Below are 8,730 nucleotides of genomic sequence, written 5' to 3'. Positions count from 1 at the left end.
GTAAATTCCACCACCATTTAGGTTTCCTGCAGGTCGTGACCTATTTGTGCTCTCAGTAGCACTAGGACCAGTCCAAGTGTGAGCTTTTTCAGCAAGCTTATTAAGGTATTCTATGGCTTCATCAAGATCTTTCTGTAAGAACTCACCATTATACATCATCTCCACAAATTGATGCTCTCTAGGTGTAAGTCTCTCATAAAAATAGCTCACTAAGCGCCAATTCTCATACCCATGGTGAGGACACATACTCAATAGCTCCTTAAATCTCTCCCAAGACTGATACAAAGTCTCACTGTCCTTTTGTTCAAAGGTGGAGATTTGCGTTTTTAAAGCATTGGTCTTATATTGGAGAAAGTATTTATTAAAGAAAACCTGAGTCATCTCATTCCATGAACCAATAAATCGTGGTCTCAATGAGTATAGCCAACTCTTAGCTCTATCCTTTAAAGAGAAAGGAAAGAACTTAAGTCTCACAATGTCATCAGTTGCATTTTGACTATGAAAAGTCGCAACTACTTCCTCAAATTCCCTAATGTGCACATATGGATTTTTATTTTCCAAGCCATGAAAAGTAGGGAATAACTGTATCATCCCTGTTTTAAAATTCAATTGGCAAGTATTAGCTGGAAACATGATGCATGATGGTGTGGCGCGTGTAGGGTGAAGGTAATCCTGAAGGGTCCTAGTGGGTTGATCTTCGTGTTCACTCATTTCCTCAGAATTAGAAAAATTATAAAAAAAAATGATTAGAAAAATTAGGCTCCGACTCTAACCCTAACAAAGGTCTACAAGCAAACCGACCCAAGGCGTCTCTATATTTGTGCATGCAAGGTAGAGAAAAACGCAACACTAAAAAAAAAACCAAAACTATAAAAAGAAAAAGAAAATAAAATAAAGATGCAGAAAGCTAAAAGAGGGAATGAAGTTACCGCCTTTACAAACTGCTGAAAAGAAAAACTATCTAACAATTCTTCTACTGTCTCTCCGGCAACGGCGCCAAAATTTGGTTACGCCCAAAGAATAACACGGTAGTTATAGCACCTCTTTGGAGTGTCGATTCCACAGGGAGACAAATTAAAAGAATAGCAAAAGGAACAAAGAAACTAAAGAAAAATATTAAATAAGTAATGGAGAACAAAGATTAATTTTAAATATAAATTAAAGTGAAGCAAAGTGATTAAAGGAAAAAATACTCAAATTTGACGAATAGTAGAGCGTCTGGAATCTCTTGCACAAATCCAGTATTTTAATTATTCTTAATTCATTGGATAACTCAATTAGGAACTCAAATCTTGAAATTCCCAATCGGAAGTTATAGATTTATAAACCAAAATAAATCAAATGTAACCATTTTAAAAATCATTCACCACTTTTAAAATACGTAAATTACTATCCCTATTGAGAAAATCCAACGACGACAATATACTTATGGAGCGATATTGCAGCAAAGAACTAAATCAATATAGATAAATAATTGATCCAAACATAATCAAAGAACTAATCTATTCAATAGAAAAAGCATGACTGAAAAACAGAATAAATTCTATGATTATTCAGAGAAGAAAACATCAACGATGAATTAAGAATGATAAAACAAAAGAGTTTTAGTAATTGAAGATCAAATACATAAATTAAAAATATCATCTAATGTGCAAGTTCATCCCTAGCCCTACTTGAGAATTTAGTTACCTATAAACATACTGGACAACAAAAATCTCCAGAGAAAACTAAAGCGAACTGTGGTCATGGAAGTGATTTTTTCCTCTCTTCAAATCTACCTCTTGTGCCTCCCCCTTTCCCTATTTCGTGCTAATGATATGCTTATATAGGGTAGGAAAGAAACCGTAATGTCCTCTTAATTTCCGTATAAAAAAATAGCCTAAATTTTAGGACTCATCTTGGCAGCCACGTATGCCCTTCAGGAGTTTGAATTTAGAAATTCTTATTAGAGACAAAGTTATAGCCCTTTAAGATATATTTCTAATGCATTAAGAATCACATCAATCCAATATGTGAGTAAAAAGTTACAGTCAAAAGATTAAAATATGTCCAGACTGTCTCCTAACGAATTTCAGACTTGGACTTCTTGTGGTTTCATTTTGTGATTTTTTTTCTTTTTCTTTTCTTCCAAATTGCTCTCAAACCCCATGAATCCTTTGAATTTGACTGGGCTTGACTTGCTCTTTTATAAACTCTGAAATTAAACATAAAAAACTGCTTAAAAGTATCCCAACGTAAATAGAAATTCAATTTAAGAATACACATTAATTCCTATGATTTCTATTCACATTTTAGCATTTTAATCTAATAATAGGGTATTTAGAGTTCACTTTCGCACACTCATCACCCTCCTATCATACTGCCATGGCCTCCTTAACAAAAGATGGCAAGCATGCATAGGCATTACATCACAAAGCACCTCGTCCTTGTACTTCCCAATTGAAAAAGAAACTAGCACTTGTTTATTCACCCTAACCTCCCCACAATCATTCAACCACTGCAACTTGTATGGTTTAGGGTGTTTCAAGGTAGGTAAATTCAATTTCTCAACTAAAGTAGTGCTAGCCACATTAGTACAACTTCCCCCATCAATGATCATACTATATGCATTGTTGTTGATGTAGCATCTAGTATGAAAAATATTCTCTCTCTGCTCCTTTGCATCATCCTTCTTACTTTGTGTATTGAGAGCACGCCTGACAATAAGAGACTCACCATACTTTTCATACTCATACCCATTCTCAATACTACTAGGCTCAAGTCTCCTCCTATCTCTCGCACCTTGCAGATTTCTAATTACTGCATCTCGTTGATCCATCCTATCCCTCACTTTCCCCAATGCTGAATTTAACTTTTCAAACTTTTGTTGCATATACTGCAACACAAAGTATGAATTATCTGTCATCCCCTTAGGTGTTGTGTGAGACATCATAATGAGCTGCACAAAAGAATTTTAGTGGTAAAAACCTCACACACTCCCTTACGTGTTTACGCTCAAATAATGGCACTTCACTCGTATTTCACTCTTAATTGGCTTTTTCCCTATAATGATCTCACACTCTCTTGCCTTTTACCTCAAGAGTTTTCCCACTCAATTTCTTTAAAAACTAATTGAACTCAATCAAAATAATACAACCTTGTTTTATTCCAACTAGTAATTAGGTCCAAGAAAACAAGAACAAGAGAAACACGGAAGGAAGAAAGTGACGAGAATCAAGGAAATTATACGAGGGAAAGAGTAATTGCAAAACAAAATATCAACTATAATGATATATACAGCCCCTTTGATGCTAAGGCTCAATAAAAAATAAAAAATTTGGATTTCTATACCTTTTTTTTTTTCGAATTTCTTTTTTCAATTTTTCTTTTCTTTTCTTTTCTTTTCCCTTCCTTTCTTTTCTTTTCTTTTCTATTCTTTTCTTCTCCTTTCTTTTTTTTTTTTTTTGTTTTCTCACCAATTCAATCACAAACCATTGTTTCAATTGTGAAAATCAAATAACTGAATTCAACACACAAGAATTTATAGGAATTTGAAGGGATCAATGAAACCCTAAGATGATGAAGAACACGGTAGCCCAAATAAGATGGAATTTTGGCCAACACAAAAACCCTAATGAACAAGATAATCTCGGCAACCTCAAGATGATGTAATTTGGCCAAACAAACTCTAGGATAAGCAATTTAATCAAACCCTAGAAAATAATTAGAAATTCATAGCACTTTTTTTTTTTTTTTTTTTTTTTTTGCAACCCTAGAACAATGAAGCCCTAGAATTTAAGATGCAAGAAATAAAAGATAAAATCAGACTTAATTGGAAATCTTGCTCTGAATACCAAATGATGTGAACCCCAATCAACTCGCTTTGAGACCCAACAACAATATTGGAAAAACAAACCCAAGAAAGCCAAAATCAAGTCAATGGATGGAGAATTTAGACCAGATGAGAACTCATTTCAAAAACCTATATTATATTAAAATCTAGAACCAATGAAGAACCCATCTCAAGGACCTGGATTACAAGGAGGAATGCCACAAAGGTTGTGATTTACCTTTGATAAGTTAAGAAGTTCAATAAAGAACAAAAGGAGTAAACTCAACTCACCAATAAAAATTTAATATTGTCTAATCTGCCCAAATGAGGCTACAAGTGGTTTAAATAAATAATCCCTAAAAACCCTAGTGAATACTGCCGTGGGTACCGTAGCGTGAACAGTACCACGCTACAGTAACTTCGAAAACCCTAGTCCAAATAAAATAATAACTTTCCAAATAAGTCATTGGCCAAAATACAAGGCCTTCCCAAAAACCCTAGTTCATTAGAAATAAGACGTATGGGCTGAACATCCCCCAAGCCTAATTATTCTAGATTAATTACGATCACTAATAAAATAAGCCATTTTAATGAAATAAATAAGTTCATGGCCTTCAATATAACAATAGGCCCAAGTCGTGTCTTCCATAGTGTATCAAATGGATGAAAACTAGATCTTCTTTTCTCAAGCTCATTTTGAATATTGGGCTCTTGCTAGACTCAATCCAAGTGGATTGCACTAATCCTTGCATTGCTTCCTTACTTTTCTGAGCTCTTGATTTTGTAATTGATCCTTAAGACTTGGTCTGCCTTGGGGCCCATCAAATAGTGCCTTGAGGTGATGGAGAAACCCACCTCATCAACCTCCATACCTCACAGCTTCTGCAGGCAGTCCTTTCCCCTCACTATTCTCCACTTATGTCATATAGCCACCTCCAATCAAGGGTCATTCAAGCCCATATATTCCCCCTCCAAAAGACTAGAGTCGTGCAAGATACACTTCTTTTTCTTTAATCACTTCTTCACCCCGTTCTTAGAGAGAAACCCAAAAGAGCTCTCTCAGGTAGATTTCTGGGTCTTTTTGAGTGGAGCTTTTAGACACTTTGTAAGTATTTTCACATGATGACGCCTTCATAAAAGTTGTTCCTCTTTGAGTATAGTTTCTATAGATTTATTATTGGTATCATTCCATGGTAATTTGTTGGTCAAAAGTATTTTTAACCATGGAAAGGTCATTCTAGGTGTGAAACTGGAGAGTATGTTATGTTTTGGAGTTTTTGACCAAACTAATGGACATATCTTGAGGTTTTGGAGTTTCCATAGCATATTTTTATGAGTTTCCATTGAGGTTTTGTTGCATGAATAAAGTTTTTTATGATAGATTTTCTTAGATCTAGAAACTTGAAAACTGGAAGTGGAAAAACAGTTTTTGTTTGGAGAAAGTTTGAATATTTCGTAGTTTGATCTTACTCTAAAGGCTTTGATATTTTTATATGATGATCCCAAGTCTCTTATTTTCATATTAGGATGTTATTTTAAAGATATTTAGTTTCAGTTTTAAAGATATGATTTTTCTATGCAAGAGGATTTCGGTTAGGCCTAAGATTTGATGTTTTTGGGTTAGATCCATGTTTTATTAAGTTTTAGCCATGTGATTTTAAGTTTGATGATTTAAAGCATGTTTGATCTTAGGATGATGTTATGAATATGTTAGAAGTAAGATTTGATTTTTTGGAATTCTTGGAGATGTTTTGATTTAGAGTCAAAGCTTGTGATTCAAGGGTTTGGATCCTTTTGGTTTAAGCATGAGTTTTGAAGTTGGAGGGAATTGCAACAAAAACCAAGAGAAATGGCCTATAGATGTTTCGGCCATAATGTGTTTTCTGTAGTTGTGATTTATTTTAAATTTTTCTAAGTTGATATTTGATTTTAGGACAAAATTTACATGAGAAATGTAAATTTTGAAAATTTTTAGAGTTAGGATGTAAAATCCTTAAATTATGGGTAAAATGGTCATTTTTACACATGTAGAGGGTAAAATGGTAATTTTACTCTAAGTTGTCTCTTTTACACATTTCTAATTGTTAGTAATTAAATTCCTAACTTTTAGAATACCCTCTTACAGTTCCTCATGTTTCACACTTTATTCTTGTAGAATGCGACGATCGAGGTAAGTTAGCTTTTAACTTACTACCAGTTTATTGTGTATGTATGTTGGGTAAGAGAACTACAATTTATGTATGTATGTTATCATATATGCCATGCCATGCCACATCATTACATGTTTATCTGTTACGCATGATTTATTCTGTAATGAATGCCTATCTGTTATATAATGTATTATGTCACGTATTGCTATATGTTACAAGTATGTCATATTATGTTATGCCATCTATTACATGTATGCCATGTCACGTAATATTCACTGTTACATGTTATACCATGTTATGAAATGTTGTCTGTTACATGTTACGTCATACTATAAAATATTTCTATCTCAAGCAAGTCATGTCTCTGAACATACGTTCAAGTCATGTTATGTGACGTCAGAACTTCTGTTATTTCCTATTCCAATCACGTTTCATCTTGAATACAGTTGTGTATTTTGAGAACAATTAAGTTTCAGTTATCAGTTAATTTGTACTACGGTCAAGGATGATACGCGCTGCCTGGTATTGCAGTCAAGGCTATGCGTTGCCGAGTACTAAGGTGAAGAAGTATAATCTACCATACTACAGATGGTTAAATCAGTTAAGTTATGTTACGGTCAAGGATAATACGCGCTGCCTAGTACTGCGGTCAAGGTTATGCGTTGCCGAGTACTACGGTGAACGAGTATAATCTACCGTTATGTTAAGTTATGTTATGGTCAAGGATAATACGCGCTGCCTGGTACTGCAGTCAAGGCTATGCGCTGCCGAGTACTATAATGAAAGAGTATAATCTGTCGTACTATAGAAGGATGTTACGTGCTACCTGGTACTGCGGTCAAGGCTATGTGCTGCCTAGTACTACGGTGAAGGAGTATAATATGCCATTATGTTATGTTATGTTCCCGTACATGTTATGTTCATGTTTATGTTAAATTTCAAGTTCATGTTCATATCATGTTATGTTCGTGTTTATGTTATGTTCAAGCTCATGTTCATGTTATGTTACCTTCATGTTCACGTTATGTTTCAAGTTCACGTTCATGTCATGTTATGTTCACGTACATGCTATGTTCAAGTTCACATTCATGTTATGTTATGTTCACGTTCACATTATGTCTCAAGTTCACGTTTATGTCATGTTATGCTCAGGTTTATGTTAAGTTCAAGTTCATGTTTATGTTATGTATGTTCATGTTCATACTATGTTTCAAGTCCATATTATGTTTCAAGTTCACGTTCTTGCTATGTTGCTAGTCCATGTTATGTTTTAAATTCAAGTTCATGTCATGTCAAGTCAAGTTCGGTTCAAGTTATGCCAGTTATGCCATACTATATTTCAAGTTATGTTATGCTTACTTACGACTTTAATTATGCATTCATTGTGATGACCCGTTTTTACGTGTATTTTCACTGAAGGAGTGTTTTTAATTTAATTAATATATTGGTTCTTTTATTTTAAATTATGGTATTTTAATTGGTTTTATTTTATTTGATGTGGTGTTTAATTTATTTTAGTCGTTTTATGTTTTTAAAATCGTGTTCGGCGGATCAGTTTTTAGACTCCGGAAGTGAGGATTGGACCTCATTTTCTTTCTCCCTCTTTTCTTTTCTTTTCTCTTTTTTCTTTTTCCCTTTTTCCCTTTTTCTTTCTTTTTCTTTCTTTCTTCTTCTTTTCTTTCTTCTTCCTCTCTCTCCCCGCGCGCTGCTTCTTTCCTTTCTTCCCGTCGCCGCCCAGCTGCCAACCCCGACCCACCGCCGTCCGGCCGGCGTGGCCAACACCACCCCAACCAAAAGATTCCCCTTCGGCCGGCGCACCACCCCACCGAATCCCAGCCCCATCCGAGCCACCGTTAGCCCCATACGCCCCATCTAAGCCGCACGGCTTTTTGCCGTTTCAGGCGCCGTCGCTCCACCTCCGGCCATCATCTCTTCACAACTTCTTCCTCTACCTCTTGCTGACCTAACCCACCCAATTTCAGCCCCGATCCGTTGTCGGAGCAGCTCCCACGAGCTTAACTCCGTTCAGCCCCTTTTGGCGCTTCCACCGCTGTTTCCACCGCCACCCACGGCCAAAACTCTCACTTCCTTTAGCTTCATAAACATCTCAAGGCCATTCGCTATCAATTTTGTGTCTTGGTTTTTCCCCGTTCGAAAGTGGGTAATTTATTACCCACGGCCACAGTGTAAAATACACTGTTACGTTGCTTTTTCTCCGCCATTTGCAACGCCGCGAGCTTTCAAAAAATACCGTATAGCGCTGTAAGTATTTTTGAAACTCTACTTTTAGATTTAAATATATTTTTCTCTTACAATAAATTATTTGACTGCTGGTTGGTTGATTCCGGACTGAGTTCGAGGAGTTTGGGGGTCGGATGGATTGAGGACGGAGTTGCTTGGTTTGTTGATTTGTGATTGGTTGGTTGTTTTGTGCCTTGAGGTTGCATTACATGGTGCATGCACGTGCATTTTATTATTTGAGAAAATCCGGTTTTATATGTGTAAATGGATTTTTGGGTGCGTGTGTATCACGACCCCAAGCCGAGATGGGGTATTATCTCGGTGGAGCTCCTCTGTTCACTCGGGAGCGTAACATACTGAGTGATGTCCCCTGAGTTGTTGCTGGGCTACAACGGGAGCGGGCGGGATGGTAACGCTCTTCGTACCGACTCCGTGGCCCTTCGCTGGCGAGGGCTAGAGGATGCTTGGCTACGAACGCGCGGGGCGCGGAACTGGGCATCGCTCGTTTAGGTGTCACACGCGTGGTCG

General features: G+C 36.3%; 1 non-coding gene across 1 annotated transcript; it reads left to right on the top strand.

Annotated features, from left to right (window-relative positions):
- Window positions 1-226: 226 nt before the first annotated feature.
- LOC122293685 lies at window positions 227-334 on the top strand. The gene has a single exon (XR_006237337.1). It is a non-coding gene; the product is annotated as a small nucleolar RNA R71 (small nucleolar RNA).
- Window positions 335-8,730: the final 8,396 nt, after the last annotated feature.

This window comes from Carya illinoinensis, chromosome 1 (assembly GCF_018687715.1).
Source record: "Carya illinoinensis cultivar Pawnee chromosome 1, C.illinoinensisPawnee_v1, whole genome shotgun sequence".
In the NCBI taxonomy this organism is placed as follows: domain Eukaryota; kingdom Viridiplantae; phylum Streptophyta; class Magnoliopsida; order Fagales; family Juglandaceae; genus Carya; species Carya illinoinensis.
Note: the sequence above shows the minus strand (reverse complement) of the source record. Positions and strands in the feature narration are given on the sequence as shown.